General features: G+C 40.5%; 1 protein-coding gene and 1 long non-coding RNA gene across 2 annotated transcripts in view; both read left to right on the top strand.

The window, feature by feature from the left end:
* The first annotated feature begins 6,416 nt into the window (after window positions 1–6,416).
* On the top strand, window positions 6,417–7,262 carry LOC122409419 (uncharacterized). Its single transcript, XR_006260683.1, has 3 exons — window positions 6,417–6,688; window positions 6,814–6,872; window positions 6,962–7,262. It is a non-coding gene; the product is annotated as an uncharacterized lncRNA (long non-coding RNA).
* Window positions 7,263–7,822: 560 nt separating this feature from the next.
* PH4alphaEFB (prolyl 4-hydroxylase subunit alpha-1) overlaps window positions 7,823–18,779 on the top strand; it is a 71,053-nt gene continuing 60,096 nt past the window's right edge. Inside the window, exon 1 of the mRNA XM_043416976.1 lies at window positions 7,823–8,153. The gene's annotated coding sequence lies outside the window, so the exon portion shown is untranslated. The remainder of the gene's footprint in view (window positions 8,154–18,779) is intronic.

The following is an 18,779-nucleotide window of genomic DNA, read 5'->3' on the forward strand; positions in this document are numbered from 1 at the left end:
TAATAGCAAGATATAAGAAAAAGAGCGTACGAAGATGAAAAATAATTTTTTTGCATCGTTGTATACGAGATATTATTTTCGATATTTCCGTTCTCATTTTAGATCTCGAGACGGCACGAAACTATAATCGTGCGATGAAATTCCGCCCTAGTGTACGCGTTCTTCGGGTCCGCGATAACATTCCATTCAATTGAAATCGTTGTCAACATATAATAATCACTTTTTCAAATTAAGCAAAATTTCTGGAATGCTGCGCATGTTTGTCCTACTTCTGTCACATGGGTGGGGTTCAATATGTCGAATAACTGAATTGTAGAACGGTCGATATTTCGAAATTTTAAAAGTTGTGATATCAGTTTGGAGAAAAATAAGTTATTCGAAATTCTTATTCCCGATCAACTATTCAGCAGATTTTGCGCGTTTAATCAAAAATTCCTTCTTTGAATTCATATTAACCCGAAAATATATATTTCGATAGTTTTCATTTCGAATGCAATTTTAACAGACCATCCGAATGTCAAAAGTTCATATTTTCGAAAATGGACAATAATTGTTTTACAGACAGACCAGAATATAGAGTAGCAAAAAGTCGAAAGTGAATTTTTCGAGCCTATAAAACTTGGATATGCAGAATAGCGATGGCTCGAAAAGGCGAAAGTCAAAATGGCGATGTTTAAAACGGGAGATCACCGGTCTGAGTAAGTGAGTGAGTGAGACGCGTGTGTTTGGAGCTCCGCTGCATTTCTTTATTTTGATCGATCGACTTTCTAACGTTTCGCTATTTTGACTGTTCGACTTTTTGGTGTTTCAGTATTTCGACCTCAGTAATATTTCGTATTTCGTTATTATATTTTCAAAATTGTGAATTTTCACAGTATCGCTGACTGTAGTAATTTATGAATCGAAAGAGTGATAGTCGAATTTTCGAAAAATCGATATTTTAATCATCGTCCTATGGGCGATTGTTACATTCTATTTTCGATGTAAACGTTCTTCGAACCTTGCAGTTTCTGCTTTATTTATTTTCGGCATTCAAAGCTCTAGTCGAATCTATCCGTCTCCATATTATCATTCGAAGTTTATAAATTCGAGATTTTAGCTGTTCGAAATTTTAGTCATTCCAACATTTGATCCCCACCCCTGTCACATGTGTTACCCAAATTCGTTTTAGATCCATAATCCGTCGTTTCGCTGCTTCAATCAGCGCACTTCGTTTGTGTTTTCCAAAGCTTTGTAACCAGCTGCTCGTGGTCGACCAGCGGAATATCTCCCAAGCGAAAAATGCGTGTTATGGGTCAAACGATGCGCCTTCAAAATCAGCAGAATCGGAAGCGTTTTCGTAAAAAATTGAACCGCGGAAACATTTCCGGAATGAATAGCGAAAATTGTGAAATTTTTTGAGAACGCACAGGAAAATTAGCAGGCACGAAAAGAGGGAGAGAGAAAGATAGACGACGGAGTTGGCGAGGAGCAGGGAAGGGAGAATCGGAGTAAGAGTGGGGAGAAGCGTCGCGATGCAGCGCGACTCGCGGTCAACGAGGCGCCACCGTCGTTCCTCTACGTACATCCACCCGTTCCACCTTTCGTAATACACGGCGGCTCGTTAATAAGCGTTGCTTTAATTCATCACTCCCTGCTCCAAGCCCTCCACCTCGCCCCGTTCTTCCTTTCCGCTTACCCTCCTCTCGCTTCGGCTCTATTTTACCTTTTTATGTTTATCGTCCGGACTAACTCCCTGCTCGTTTCGCCTGCCTTTTTTCCAACATTATTTATTACGAATCGTAAAGCAAAAGAGCCCGAGGAATGGAATGAAAGCAAAGTATCTTACTTGACGTGCGCGACGATGAACCCGAGCAAATTTTCTCTCATGCTCATCACTCTTGACTCCGTTGCACAATGCACTTTTCCTCCTCGGCAGCGTTTTCGCTTTCGCTAAACTTTCTCATTAAGAATCGAGGCGAAAGAAGACTGCTCATCGACCACAATCGCAATAACTATTTGCTTCTTTATCTTCGCAAACGAACAATAAAACTGTGAGAATTACCGTCGAATCGTTAGCGCGGGATTGGCGGATGATTTTCTTTATCAATAACTTGGTCCCACAGCGGAAGACATTTTAAATATAATTGCGACCAAAAAATCTCCGATTGATTGCAATTTTGAAAAAAAGCTCAATTCCGGGTGCCAGAAATAATTGAAAGTCGTCTTTTTTCCGACAAACTAATCGGTTTCATTAGAGAAGCGCCGTAACACATTTCTCAACATTTTTTCAACTGCCGTTCGAACGAAAAAATGATGCTTCACAGCAGGTGAATTTTTATCGCAATTAACGACGAGCGTGTATCTCGAAGCAAACGTTTCACGGCGATTAATTGGAGCACACCGAGCAACAGAGATACCAGAAAAATGTAGAAGCGTCGAAGAAGGAAGATGAGAAAAATGGAGTAGACGCGCGTGGAATTCGAGGGTGAGTTATCCGAATTTGTTTCTACACAATTATTTTCTCTCAATTTATTTCCCTGCCGCGAATCAACGCTGAATTCATCGTGACTAAATTTTTATGCAACGTTTAATCGTGCCTCTCGGGATGGCGTAAAATTTCGAGAAACTTCACAAGAAGTATCGACGCCCATTGCGAGATATAAAACAGTCGAGAATTCGTGAATTCGTCTGTAATTCGTGGGGATATGCGGAGGCGTGAAACAGACCTTCACTGCGAGAGCAGAATAAAATAGTAACAATGATAATGCACGGATGTATTCATATTCACTGAAATTCTCGTACAATTCAACACTCTTAACCGCGGATTTTATAATAACAAGCATATTTATACATTGTTACGTACTCGCGTGTGCCGGTAATGCATTAGTCAGTGAAGTAGCGGAAAGTATGCATTGTCGGGATGCGAACGCGTCGAACCAGCACAAATGACCCCGCGGTTGTTCACAGAAACCGCTGGCAAGCCATCATAAACTATTTTACACATTAACGAGAAAATAAAAAGAGGGAGAGCGGACTGAGTGAAGAGAAGAGAGGAAGAGCTTTCGTGAAAACTGTACTTGCAATAAATTAAATTCATTGCCGAGCACGCTTACGCTGTTCTGTCTGCCTTGGACTGCTCCTCGCGCTTCTTTTCAACGCTACCGGAGATACTGTATACATTTTCTCTTGAATTACCGTCAACGTTGAACGTCTCTGTTTTGTCCTGCTCACCAGCGCCATGTCGTCATAACGATAACAGCGCTATTTTTCTTACATTTTTCTTACATTTTGACGTAATTTACTTTACAAGAAAAACTATAATTCCCTCGTAATAAAGCGCAATTGACAATGGAAATAGATCGGAAGTTAAATTCTGTTCAGTCGTCTTCCCAGCACCGAGTATAATTACAGTCGCTTTGCAACAACGAAATACAAAAATTTCGTGGCCCACTTGACGCTGCATTTCTTCTGCACGAGCTCTCCCGCTGTCACAAAAGATATCTTCTCGTCCACTTTTACTCCATTCTCTCTTCATTGCTTTTATCTCTGCAGCACCGCGCTCGTGCTGTATCGTTTTAGTGTATACGCGTGTTGTACAAATACGCGAGTTATATGCTCGTCTCATAACCCACTGGAAAACCGCGAACGAATCCAAAGTTCAATTTCAAAGTGGTAAACGAGGACGCTCTCGAGCGTGACTTTTATGAATGTCTATACGTGCGAGACATTTTATGTCAAACTTGGCTCCCTTAACGCGGCGGTAACGCGCGCGTGCGCGATGGCCAAATTTACGTTACATTCATAACTCTCGCGAACGGATGTACTTGTTCGCAAATATGTAACCGTCACGCGATGAATCTGTCGGCTTTTAAATGAACCAACTGGCCGCATAACTGCATCGAATAAATATTTCCTGCGAATGAAAAGCTCCGAGGGAAAATTTTATGAAAAAAAGGAACTATCGCGAATAGCACTTGGCGCTGAAAAGTTCGGTCGGATGTTTGGCGAAGAGTCGTTTTCTGAAAAACTTTATATTCTCACAACAACCGGGAAGAAGGTGAAAGAGCGTTTATTGAACGTACCATTTCGAAGGGAGACGCGCTTGTCGTACGTTTCGGGAAACACTCGTCCTGACAAAGTGAAAAAACGATTTAGTGAGGGCAATTGTTGCACGAGACCTTCAGAGACACTGCGAAGGACAGCCGCACCGAAATGGCTCTTATCTCGGCCGGATTATCCGGGGAATTCTTCGGGATGAACTATTTTCTCGTGCACACTTTTTTCTTCGAAAAGTTCATTCAAAACAATTGTTTGCTGTTGAAGTTGGAATTCTCTCGGTAAGTTTCCGGCGGAATTGCCGCCCCAGATCAAAGTGCAATTATGTCAAATGACTGGTAAACCATCGCTAACAAGTGTTGTGTCCGCGAAGACCGTCGCGAAGGGACGAGTTATCAAGGACGAGTATTTAAGGGATTTAGGCCAAAAGAGCTGAACTCCAACTCGATACTTTTACAACAAGTTGACAATAAGTTTATTTAAGAAGTTACAAAATCGAAGTTTTATATTTCCTCGAGACCAATCGTTACAATAGGGTATTTTACACCATGTAAAAAAATATATAAAAATGCATGATTATGATAGATTTCGTATAAAAAGTAAACGAGAAACGTCAATATTTATTCATAAAAATGCAATGTAAATTTTATAATTCAATTTTAAAAATCGTCTTTATCAACTGTTTTTAAAATGTCGAAAACGCCATCCGCCATATTGGATTCCAACGTGAGGTCACTCCGATAGTAAACAATCTAGATTCTTATTGTGCGCTCTGTGTTATTTTGAAATTTTACAAGTTATTATGCACGTTTGTGGACTTTTATCATTCATTTGATTAATATCGTATTATGGAAAACGGTTTTGTGAAAGCAGATAGTACAAATCTACCAATGATAAATATGTTGATGGTGGCGATGAATCCACAATTTTTGTGGCATTTTTTCACTTGTGTTATTGCATTCAGGCACGAGACACCAATGACACCAAATCTTATTACTTTGTCTTTCGCAATTGTATTGTTTACTAACGGAGTGGCGTCACAAACCGAAAAAACATGGCGGCTAGCGTTTCCGCGCGAAAATTGAAAATCATAAGTAAAAAAAAGTTTTCAAGATAGTTTTTCGTCTTATAAAATTGAAATGAAAATTCTACTGGTTTATTACGATCACAGGATTATTTTAAAACAGTTTTCAAAAAAAGGTGTAATACCTTATTCTCGTCAAAGACCGTCGAATTTTGGTTAGTTGATAAATTTATAGACTCGGGGGTTTTTCCCCCTCTCGCGACAATATGGCGTGATATTCTTTCTCGAAGTTTCGGTGATGACATCGACGGTCGATGCGCTCGTTCGGGAACGTCGATGTTTCTCGCCGTCGATGCATTTATGCTGAGAACGCTTAATTTATATACTCTTTATTTTAGGAGTGCGATGTACGGGCACAACACGAGGTTCGGTATCTTCTCTGTTCAGGAACCGAACGGAAGACTCCGTCCCGAGACACTCGCTTTTTTCCATTTTTTTTTGTTACTCAAGTAGTTGGCATAGTCCGGACGATGATAAAAAATAAAAATAAGAGGAGCGCAAAGAAGTAGCGGAAAAAAGCGATGATGATAAAACTTTTCAACCGTTCGAACTTTCGAATGTGTGCAGTTGTGTGCGTAACCGCAGCGGGAGTTTTCTACTCGCGGCAGGCGAGCTTCTTGCTGCTAAAAAAACGTCCTTCGGTGCTTTTCGAAGGAGAGAATCTCACCGTGGTGTGTTCAAAGTGAGAGAAAAAATAGAAAAGGGGAACACGCGAATTGAGCACTTTATACAAACAACGTCAGGACCCTGATAAAACAAGAAAGAAATAAGTGAAAAAGGCTTTCTTACCACGGGCGCTGAGTTGAGAACTTTCGATTATTTTTATCGGCGTTTTATGACGCTTTTTTCACCGGAAGACCAACTTTGTAAAAAAAATGAGTCCGCACGATCATGGACATACTCGCGACAGTTTTCAACGCTCTACATTCTCATAATTTCCATTTACTCACGTTCGTCCTTGTGCTTCGTGTGCTTTATCGGTCGTCAGTGGTTGATTTATCAGTAGTCTTGAGACAAGAGCGACGCATTTCATGACGCTTCGCATTCCAGAACAACTTCGCATAACTCAGAAGCACCGAAATAACTGTTGAAAACGTGAGGCAATGTGACCTGAAATTTGATCACGAGGGTTCGGAAAAAGGTCAATATAATTAATCGTTCATGCACTTATGTTTTTGCTAATAAAAAACTATTGTTCATCACTCCTCGTAAGTGATCGTAAAAGATTAGTTTTTTCCACGAACACTCAAATCGTTTTTCCAATTTAGTTCTCTTCTCTCTGTTCAAGTCGATAACCTCTCGAGAATACGAGAAAAAGGAACGCGATCCAAGAGAGCAATCCATATAGAGAGTATGAGAAAGGGCAAGAGCATCGTGTGTGATGCCGCACGGAGCGGAGTACCAGTCGGAAGGAGCACCCGGAAAATAAATCAAGGCCGTCGAGACCCCCGTTGAAGCTAAAGAAATGTGCCACGTGCGTGCATGTGCATGTGTGTGTCACTGCGTTGCATCCTCTTTTAGAGAATTCTTTGTCCGAACAATCGTTTCAAATGTTACAGAGAAAAGGTACAGAAAGACATTGAAATTGTAACGAGAAGAAATGATAGTGGAAATAATGCCGATTGTCAGTGTTTCCATTTCAGTATTTCAGTGTTTTTAAGTGTTTTTAAAATCATTCACTTTTTTTCCAGTTTCGTTATAATCGACAAGAGTGAAAAATATTGGAATTTTTAAAAACCACAGAGCGAAGGTGAGACGAGGAAACGTAATTTTGATGAAATTCTCATAGCAACGGTGCTCCGGACCGAGATAGAAAAATAAGTCTACCGAAATTTCCAGGCAATCCTCTTTCCCTCAGCGCTTTTTTGGTCTTCGATTTTTTAACATTCTCCAAAACAAATCAACGTGCGAAATGGCACGTCGCTCTACCACCTGGGGACCTGGGATTCGTTCCAACAGTGGTTTTCCACCGCACATTGCTATATACAACGTGAGACTGGTACACTCGCGAATAAAAGTTTGTCAAGCGTCGAATATTCAATTTCGAATATCCATTCGAGCCAAACAATCCCGCGACGTTTCACAACGACGCTTTAAACCTGATTCGAACGACTCGTTAATCGGAATTTAACGAAAAATTTACGGCACAGAATGCAATAAAATTTGACATGTTCCGAGGGTTCTCCAAATCGGTTTTCTTTCGTCGTGGAAATGCCAATTCGAAAAACATCCGTCGGGGTAAGCATCGCTCGAAACGCACGAGAAAGAAAGCATAAAAATCTTGTTTTACAAGCTCATTGCAGCTGGAGAAAAAGATCTAATTGGTTTCCCTTTTCTCACAATGTTTTTGTTGGGCAATTTTCGGGCCCGAAATGTCGCACTTTGTGCTCAGCTCGTTCCGAGCGAGTCGTAAGTTCAGGCTGACACACAGAGAGCAGGGAGGCCACGCGTTTAGCCTAGACTCGGTATACATAAGGGAGCAGTCGTAAAATCAGCGGCAGCGTTTCGTAGCGCACCGGGAGAATCCGGGAGAAACGACAGCAGAAGAGCACGTTGCGACACTGACGCATCCAGCCGGCACGCTGTCTCCCTCTTTCTCTCTCTCTCTCTCGCTCTCTCCCGCAGCATCCGACTGGAAGTGTGTCCGCAGAGCCGACCGGCCGAGTAGTGTAGCGCCGCAGTCTCGCGCCGATTCAGTCTGCCGCGAGACTTCGTGGCGCGTACATCGAGAGGGTGTTTGTACGTCATTTCCGATCCTCGTATCCCGAAAATATTGCATTTATTATTGAGTCGTAGGGAACGAATTGTCGGGAACGACGAGCGAGTTCGCGTGCACGTGTTGAACGCGCAAATGTCAGTTTGACAGGTGACTGAATCGATTGGTCAACCGATGAAAAACGTGCGCGGTCAACAATTAAGTTGGAAGCTTCGAGTCAATTGATCGTTTCAGTGAATCACTCGGATTGAGAAAAAAAAAGAGTGTCGACGATCGCTCGAAAAGAAGTCTCGAGTCGCAGAAAAGTACTGTAAGGTAGGTCAATTTCAAGGTTATGGCTGTCAACGATTCGACTTGAAATTTTCTTCGGGTTTTAGTCACAGTTCGATGGATTTAAGATTATCGACAATAACAATTCGTCCCGCGAGAGACTTGAATCAATCGAGTAATGAAAAACTGAGCGGATTTGCAAGGAAAGTTTGGCCCACGAATACTTTAGCGCTAACGCAAAATGCAGAGTGTTCGAGAAACACGGAGAAAACCGAATGAGAAATTCATCTCTCGGACTCCTCGCGCTCAAGAGTACAATCGAGCGAGATAAAAAGAGACGCAGCGAGAAAATGTTCCTCCGCGTGCTACCGTCCTCTGTGTTATGGCGCCTGTGTACATACACGAGCGTGTTTAATGACGAACAGTCGGATGCGGCGACCGCGCTACGGCTACATCCCGGGGCCGCGTTACGTCACGAGAAAGAAACGTGGCCTATTGGTCAGCCGGCCGGCGCGCCAATTTCTTATTCCACTCCGCGCTCCGAGCTGCGTAAACCCACTTATTTCTTTATTTAGATATATCAGAACGATTTTTCACTCGATAATTACGCTCTTTTATTCATTGCGGATTATTCTTTTTTCTTTCTTATTATATTGAGATCGAATGCTTCCGGGACATTTTCACGTTTTTATTATTCAATTCGGTATCGTCTAATAAAATTTTCTCAAATTATTCGGTGCTCGTTGAAATTCCGTTTCAATTATCGTAGCGGGAAAAATATATTTGGAACGTATAATGGACGCTGGATAAATTCTGTTTTTATGCTCGACTAATGAACTTCAATTTTTTCATTTTTTTCTCACTGAAATATTTTCCTGATGTAGAACTTGATATTTGCGTCCATTTGAAAACTTTTTTTTTTCATTTTATTTTCAAATTTTAATCAACGCAATGCCTAAGTAATGCGAGCCAAAATAAAATGGTAGATGAGATACGCCAGCGAATGGTGATCGGAATATCGTATTTTTTAAATACGAACTAAATTTATGATGTGAGTATTTCCATCGTCGAATAAAACTTTTTCGGTAGAATATCGGACGAAACGTTACCGCTCGAAACGAATTTTCGATATTTCTACAAAATGCATTTTTTCCTACTCTTTGAATAACAAACTCTTCGAGGAGAAATACGCAGAATCGAATGTTTTGTTTCCCGAAAGATTGACCTTTTGAATAATCATTAAAATGGATTCATGCGAATGAAAAGTTTAGCGAATTGCCTTTCAGCTCACTCATTTTTTATGAACAACGTGCGAACAAATTCTTGATTAGAAATAAAATAGAAAAAAAAATTTCCTGCTCAGAACTACGCGGAGCTGTGCAGAAAATGAAACTTGGAGGACCTGACCTATCGCAATACTCGCTCGATAAAATCCGTATCTATAGGACATCAATTTGAGGGATGCCCTCTCTCTTTCTCCTCCTCTCTTTCGGGTGGTCGAGTATGAACCACAACAATTTTTCTACCGCATGATGAACTTGCTGCTACTTTTTTGATGTTGCCAAACAACGAAAATTAAGTGTCTCGAGACGTGTAAGATTAATCAAGCATTTTGATGAAATTTACAACAATAATTTGGTACACATCGGTCGGTCAACAGGGACAAATTGAGTTGTTCGAAGGAATCGTTCGACCGATTAATTTCGTTCCGAAATCTAATTATCGTAGGTAATTATAACAAACCTCGTTATCGGCTCGAGTTTAATAGAAAAAATGACGCAATCGTTATTGCTTCATTCGTGTTACACGTTCGGCCAAATTAATGATGAACAACGATCATTAATATTGTGGCTATTATTAAGACGCTTTAACGAAGATCATACTTTGGCTGTTGGTGACTTTGATCAGGGAAACGATACAAAAATGATGATTGTAACTCCGGGAGTTGAAAAATTTCGTAACATTCTCTCATTTGTTCTTTCTTATCGAACCGAATATGTTTTTTCGAGGGACAAAGTCGTTGGTGATTCGTTCGATTACGTTTTTATTCGTTAAAATATATCGAATATTGGAGACTTTTGAAATTTGAGAGCCTCGTCGGAGCGGACCGAAAGGAATCTGCCACGATCTCCAACCGGAATGAAACGCGATTCGTTCGAACGAATTGTGCTGTATTTTTTGGCCTCACGAATACAGTTATACGCGAGCGAGAATGTGTCTGCGGCGTTCGAGTGTTCGGTGACGAATAAAAGGAAATTTATTGATCGGGAGGTCTTTGCCATCATCGCGGATTGTACGGAAGATCGTTCAGTCAGCATCTTTTCAGTCGTTACTGTCCTGGCGATTCCTACTGTGAGCAATGAGATCACGAAGATTGACCTCGTTTTACGATCGATGTCACTCGCCAACGTTGCGTTCCCCCGCTCTCCCTTCTCCCTCCGCGGGCCTTCCACCCTCTATCTCTCGCGAACGTCCGCGGAGGCGCGACCACGTGGTTTCGGGTTCATTGACCACGTTCAACTCTACAGATATATCTCGCCTGCTTTAATTTATTCGACAGAGCTCATCTGAACTCTCGAAACCCATAAAAACCGTACGATCGGTCTCTCTCGTGTGTGTAATTATCCATTTTTATCTTGAGCCACGTTCAGATGTTTCATCATTTCTAGAAATTTCTCGGTCTATCCACGAGCCTTCGACAAAGACGCGCATTTTCCGGACGCGCTCACTCGGCTCGATGAAAAATGTGATTTACATCGCTCAAACGAGAAGTTCGTATGAGCTAGCGAAATGGGCGGAAACTGTTCAGGGAGAGAGAGAGAGAGAGAGAGATCAATTTTTATAGAATTTTCCAAAGCGATAACGAATCGGAATAAAATTATAAACAACGACGTTGAAGTTTGCAACGTTGGAGTCCAACGAAATGAACGAAAAAAAGATTCCTCTTTGACCAATTATTATTATATTAAGAGTCTCGTTCTCGAGATTATTTTAATCTTTATAATCACAAATTTCAGAGCCCTCTTTTTTACATCTTTGTTTTGTCATAACGTTATTTGTGCGTGACGTGGTCACATCAATTCAGAGTCACAAACATTAAAGTAAAGGCGATAGTAACTGCAGGTCGTCGTTTAGAAAAAAAAAATTGTAAAAAAACGCATAAGAATCAAATAACGATTAAGTTTATAAATTTTGTTCAATTATAAATCATGCAAAGAAAGGAAAAAAGAAATTAAAAAATATATATATTGTAAGCCACTCTAAACATTTACATAAAGTAATCTCGAGAACGAAACTCGTAATAACGATCAAACAAACTTACCTGTAAGTGATGCTCTCGATGGAAATTATATAGAAAGTTTCGTTCGAGATGATTACGACCCTCCCAATACAAGGAAATTAAATCGTTGCCCGCCCTGACAAGAATATATTAGTAATCTGTTGCATATTTTTTAGTTTATTTTTTATTTTTCAATTAAAACTCTAAGAGATATGACAAAACAAAGATGTAACGACGCGAGGGACAAACGAAGGTTGAGAGGAGGAGTTGTAAAAAAGAAGGCTCTGAAATTTGTGATCATAAAGCGAACGGTGCGGTACTACATAAAGAGTAATCATCTCGAACGAGACTCTATATATAATTTCGATCGAACATCACTTACAGGTAAGTTTGTTTGATCCTTTGATTTGTCTCACGAATCATTGGTGAATGTTTAAAAATAACGAATTGCAAATTCGGCAGGAAACAAAATTGGAGATTTAGTTGAATTGTTCGAGACTTTTTTTAGGTCATTTCATTGGACTCGAACGTTGCAAACTTCAACGTCATTGTGAACATGTAAGTATTTTTTTAATAGCATTATGAAAATGACACGAACCTCATAACACGCGATTGTCATTTTCCGTAGATTTATCATCGAAGGTATTCGCGTGAAATGAATTGATGATTATTGAATAAATGTAATAAATTAAATGGAAGATGAAGTATTACGGCTTCTGATATGAATTCCTTCATTGTTGGTACATCGATGGAGCGCTTTCACGTAAAAACGAGAATAAGGTGGAGAGATGAGTTCGAAAAATACTTTTATACGTTAAAGCCACGAGGATTTGCGAGGGTGCGTGTAAACACGAAACGCAGTTGAGCGTTGACCATTCGTATTTTCTCTGAATGCAACGTGGCTCATATAAATACACGAAGGTGGCGGTGTGAGGGAGGGAAACCACGAGAGAGTTGGATAGGCTAAAGCGTGGTCGTGATAGAGTAAACGAAAGGAGGATTCTCGTGCCGAGTATAGAAGTGCACGAACGTATCTGTATACGTTCATATATACGTCGTATGTATACACGGAAGACAAAAGAGCTGAACAGTTGTCACCACACTAAAGAGAGGAAGGAAGCTGGGGACAGTGAGAAAGGGGCAAAGAGTGGAGGAGAAAGAGAAAATAGATGTACTCTCTGTGTTCTATCAGCTTCTGGTCGCATGCGGATGCGGTCCTACAGACGAACGTATGCATTGATGGTCGACAGAGAAGCGCTGAAACAGTTCCGGTGCACAAAACGTCGTCAAGCTTCTCATCAACCATCTCTCTTCTTTCTCTTCCTCTCTTTAATCCTTTGTACTCTCTCTCTCTCTCTCTCTCTCTCTCTCTCTCTCTCTCTCTCTCTCTCTCTCTCTCTCTCTCTCTCTCTCTCTCTCTCTCTCTCTCTCTCTCTCTCTCTCTCTCTCTCTCTCTCTCCTTTTCGCTTCTCTTTCTATTTGCTCCTCTGTAGCTTTGGAATTTCTAAAATCCGATGTTTATAGAGTATGCATTGAGGCGGAGACACGATAACGTTCCGTGGTTTTCCTCCACGTGCAACGCTATGCATATATATTTTTATTTATCCGTGTATATAGAGTGTGCAAAGCCATGTCGATGCACCAAAGAGAATTCGTAGGAGGGGGGTTTGCGAGAAGAGAAACGAAAAAGGAATTAACGCAGTAACTGCTCGTTCCTTAAGATTCCTTGCTTTAATAAAATGCAACAAAGTGCCTGAAAACACAAGAACTATTCACCGTCTCTGCATTCTGACCCACATAGATACGGAAGAAATACGAATTTTTCTTCCTCCGAAATAATTCTCAGGCTTACCGACTCTAATCGCACTCTTGGATTAACGAGTCATGTAAACCCGAAATAAATTCGTTTCTCCAATAGATTTGGAAAAACAAGTGGACACAGCGACATCGTTTGAAAATATATTCCAAACTCGAGTTGCTCTCTGGTACAAGTATGCACATTCGCACGAAGCGGAACTCGTGGAACTGTGAATTTCAGTAGATAAATAACTAATACATACAAATTCTTGTGCAAACGTCCGTGTTACTTGAGACTCGATGGAGAGAATTTCAGTATTTTGTCTGGTATTTTGAAAAAATGTCGTTATTTCAGAAATTCACGAAAACGATTGAACATGTGGGCATCGAGTATATCCTACTTTGAAAGCTTCACATTCGACTATAAAAGAGGTGAAAGCAATCCGGAGCTATTTCTCTCGTAACTCTCGATTTAGAATTATTCATGCGAGTATCCCCCAATTTCTCTTGCTTTCTCTCTCTCTCTCTCTCTCTCTCTCTCTCTCTCTCTCTCTCTCTCTCTCTCTCTCTCTCTCTCTCTCTCTCTCTCCCTCTTTTCGCTCTCCATTCGATCAATGTCTCTCAGTTTCTTTTCTCTCTCTTGGTTGTTCCCGGATGGATGACGCCAAAATGCTTTGCCGAGAGGGCTTTTTGCTGAAAGGCACTCCCGGCTCTCTCCCTCTTTTTCTCTCTCAATCTGCCATTAGCGACTGAAATCGACACGATACAACTCTGCGTATGTATTCAACATTCGCGAAATAGTTTACCTACGACCTTTGTTAACGCAGTGCTCCGTCGAGCTCGAAGCTTCAATTTTACTCATTCCTCGTGCGCTCCCAATTCAATCGAACCTCTCTTTTGGACACGAAAAACAATATGTGGATTATTCCAAGCCATTGTCAAACATTGCCCAAATTGGAATAATCGATCTCGTTTTCAATGAATTTTCTTTTTGTTTTGTTTTGTTTTTTTTTTTTTTTTTTTATTTTTTTTACCAATCACCAACGAAAATTGTCCCGATGGAATATTCTCCATAATTGCACTGGTGTCACTGAGTTTCCATTCCGATTTATTATCTTTTCGTTATGAAATTTAACAACCTTTTTTCGTTCATTATACTCGAAGCTCCGGACCATCTTTCAGGCGTCGAAAAGGATCATCGTTCATCAATTATGCGACGCACAACTTGTCATACGACCAAACATTCACAACGATATGAGCCAAACTGATGTATTACACTTACTATATATCGATATCCCGATACCACTCGGTGCTTCATCAATACAGATAGTTACCGAATGTTCTATTACACTATACTTGGCATTAGTGCTTTAGATGCACGCGTTGAATTATCCGATATGCGCCCCGAGACTGTACAATCTTGTTCAAAAATGGTTAAGGGCAACTCCGATGATTGATCAAATTACTCGGTGGGACTTGCGAACGCACAGACATTTTTTGTTTTTTTTTTTAATTTTCCCATTTAGATACGAACAAACGATCGAAATTTAATAAACGAGCATTCAACTGCAATCGCTCGGAACATAATCCTTTAACTCTATTTTTTTGAGTGGTTCATGCATTGAATTGTTTTTTTTCTTCATTTACCGTAGCTCGTTATATTCCGATGGGATTATCAATGTGAAAATTCAATATCGAATATCGCTAATTGTGCGAAAATTCTTGGTATTGGTTGCATCGAATTTGAAAATAAATCGAGAAGTACAATGGTCGATGGAATATTGATTGTGGAAAATGCTTGACGTTTAAACGTTAAAACCTCCAACAAACTCGCGTTTATTTGACTGTTTTAAACTTTGAAAAATATTTCTTTGATTCGGTAAATTCTAGAAATAAGGTAAAATTCTTTGCCATGAAATAGTAAACATTTTTGTGAAAGACGAACGCGATACTAATCCGGAATTTTGTACGCCGTCATTCGCGTTTTGGATTTCGCTGTATCGTCGGGTCATCCTTCATGCGCATGTATCGATGATATCTACGACGAGAATTTATCACGGCATCCTCGTAACTGACGTAATGCGACGATCTCAGCAATGCTGCTCGTCGTTATTGCCACGGTTATCGAACGCGTTGAAATTGTTGTAAACTATTTCGATTTATCGAATCTTCGTTAACAACGAGCGCACAATATCTTGCCGGAAACTCGCGTACACCGTTCGACCGCTCGTCAGTCCTCGAGTTTTGAGCACAGTTTACTCTTTTTATGAGCCTGCTGGTAAAATAGAAACATAAAAATGGTCGAAACCGTTGAGCTTTTAGTGTTATCGAATTTTTTAAAATGACTGTACCTTATTCTTGGCTACTTTATTGGCCACTGTTACTGTACGATAGATACGTCTATCCATACTTTCGAGTGGAGCGTCCCGCTAACTGGTCAACCTCTCCAATAAAGCAACATACAACGTGAGCGAAGTACCGCCATCACCACTGAACTATACAATTCGGTTTGTCCCTGCACCTTTCCTCCTTCACCTCTTCCTCCGAGCGGTCCTTCCCGCCCCCCGTGTCTCAGTATATCCATTTATCACACTTGTGGCCGCAGCTGCGACCGTCCCGTGTCGCCCATTAGAGGGACGAACTCGGTTTTCCCGTGTGTGTCCGGTCTTCGCATCCTGGTTCGGAGGAGATCCTGGTGAAGAGAGGCCTCTCCGGACGAGCGAGCCAACTATAACTGTTTTATATATCATCGGCCCGATTTCATGTTGACGCACGAACTTCGTTCTACGTTATTCTGCAGATATTGCTTACTAAAAGTATCTTGGAAATGTGCAGGGAAACGACGAATGTCCTCACTGCTCGATCGGGGAGAGAAACTCGTGCGTTAAATCAGCACCAGGAACGTCTTTTTCGCGTCGAGGTATTCCTTTCGCATGACCGTATTTTTTGGCGACCCAAATTGGGGTACTCGAAATTTCGACTGATTCCTAGCCTCTGAGAAGTCGCGGATACGCAGGAAAAGCTTCTGCTTCTGTCATTTTTCCAACTTCCATCATTAAGGTAGAAGTCGCGCGACAATCGATATTAGACGAACTCGTGGTTTTCAAATTATATCTTTTTTACGTGATAAACTTTCATATGGCTAAAGGATTTACTAGGTTACCGAAGATTATATCAATAAATTTACGATCAAAAATATAAATATAACTCGGCATCTTATGAGAAACCCATCCCGCCAACACTATGATTGCAGAATTCGTTTCCTTATTGATTAGATATGTTAAAATTGTTTCTCAAAGATTAAATTATAAAAATTCCAATGTGACCATAAAAATATAGGGTCATCTACTCATTCGAAGAGAATTTTTTAAATAATCTCGATGAAAACTCAGAAAATGGCAGGAAATCGACTGCCATAAAGTGGCTCGATATACTTGGCAACGTTAAGAATGTATATACTTTCGTGATAGCCGGCCAGTTTGGAGGCTAGAATATCTTTCGACTGTCAGGTGAGAAGAGAACCGATATATATATGTATATATTGAAAAACGGAGTCAAATAAGCACTCATAAGATATTTCTAATCATAAATTATTAAATATGATCTTGTATAAATTTATACGAATACAGTTTAAATTGCCCTAAGATTTATTCGATGCAGAAAACCTTTCTTATAACCTATTTTATTTCGACGATTAATAAATAGTCATTTGACCATAGAGTCGCGCGACAATTTGTATCAGGAATTTAGAATTTTTTAGTATATGAATTCTTGAATAGAAATGTGGTTATGATAAAATTTCCATAAGCTCCTCTATAAGTTTTACGATTTTTGAAGTATTAATTCATCATTAAATGTTCGATAACCTGACCTGAAATTTCGCCGATCTATTCGTATGCACTTTTACATACTGTAATTTAAAATCAGTTTTTTGAAGAATATTCGGGTTCGTAAGAGGAAAGTATATATCCCAAGCGATAAGTTCTGACGAGATGTGCAAGAAACGAGCGAAGGTGAAAGGAATATTTGCGTGGAATAAGCTTCGAAAAACCGCCTCCTCTGAAAGGGACTTTTTTGAAAAAAATCTCATCGCGTCATTACGAGATGATCATGAGCGCGAGATCGCGACTCGATGGTCTCGAATCAAGATGGCCAGCGAGGCAGGATTTTTCCTTCGAGCATTTTGAACTGATCGTTAAATAATGACGTTATGTATTCGAAATATCCATCTGCGCGTCCGTATCTGCATTGCACATCGTAATGTAACGGGTTAATTTCTTAATAAGCGTTTCTACACCATCTGCCGTGGGCTCTTGCGTCAGGGTTTACGAAAAAAAAGCTTTTCACAAACTCGAAAATAATTGACAGGATCTGGTGGACGCGCCAAGTTGTCTAGGAGAATGGTGAAGAATCGTAGAGACGATTGTGTCTCCTCGAATATAAAAGATTTTTCGTAAAGGAAAGGCGGAAATAAAAACACGTTGCTCAGGAATTTTATTTCCGTTTCTCCCCTCGCACGCGCTCTCGTTCTCCATTTCGTCACCTTCGTTTCAATGAATATTCATTGCACAAGCAGCGTGATCGTTAATACACACGGAGAATAAGTACCGGTGTGATCAGTCGAAAAAAGTTTTGAGACAAAACATGGAGCTGGTCGTTCGAACACTCAGCGCGGCACGCCCTTGTAGTATACACTTGCAATTTACATTGAGCACAAGGATATGTGTTCTTTACAACGTAAACATACGTTTTAGCGAGCACGAAAATAGTGGAGCAAAATAGCGGAGCTAGAACCATTAGCAACACGAAAAACTATCTCACCTATGCTGGAGGATTGTTTGCCCCCTGCTCGTGTGTGACAACGGCAACCAAGAACGGCCGGAAGCTGCAGGGAGAATAGAGAGAGAGAGAGAGAGACGAAGGAAAGGGAATGCAGGGAGAAACGTTGACAAAAAATAAGGTAAAAAGGTTTACATGTAAAGCAACCCTATCTCTCGAAACAAACACATGTGAAAAGAGAAAGAAGGAGAATGGAAAACAGCGATCTCGGGAGGTTTTTTCCGTTTTTTATTCCTCGCGAAAATTGGCCAATCCCCCAAGTCTCCTCCCCAAGAGAAATACGAAACGTGAACATTATATTCACGACAAGAGTCGTACGACAGCTTTTCATAATAATAATAAAAACATTTTCATCCCCTTCTCCCATATAGACGCGAGTACATACATTTCGTTTTCTCTGTCCTGAGCATAGCCTAACACGCGTGTCGCGAATATATTTCTCACAGCAAAGATATGGAAAAATCGCAGTGAGAAAAATCAGGCTCTTCGAGAAAGAAAAAAACGAGAGGCAGCGTGAGAGAATTCGTATGTATTCGGAGCCCAGAAAATCGGGAGATGAAAGATTTCACAGTATATATAAAACGTACACAAAATATATGTAATACCGGTGAGTAAAGCCGATGCGAAATGGATGGGAAAGAGACGTGCTGACATGTGTTCACAAGCTCAGAAAGAATAATCAAGCATCGCTCACGTTTATATTAAAATTTTTTCTTTTTCTTACAATAGCATACACACCCCGAATGAATGTGCAG

This window comes from Venturia canescens, chromosome 4 (assembly GCF_019457755.1).
Source record: "Venturia canescens isolate UGA chromosome 4, ASM1945775v1, whole genome shotgun sequence".
NCBI lineage: Eukaryota > Metazoa > Arthropoda > Insecta > Hymenoptera > Ichneumonidae > Venturia > Venturia canescens.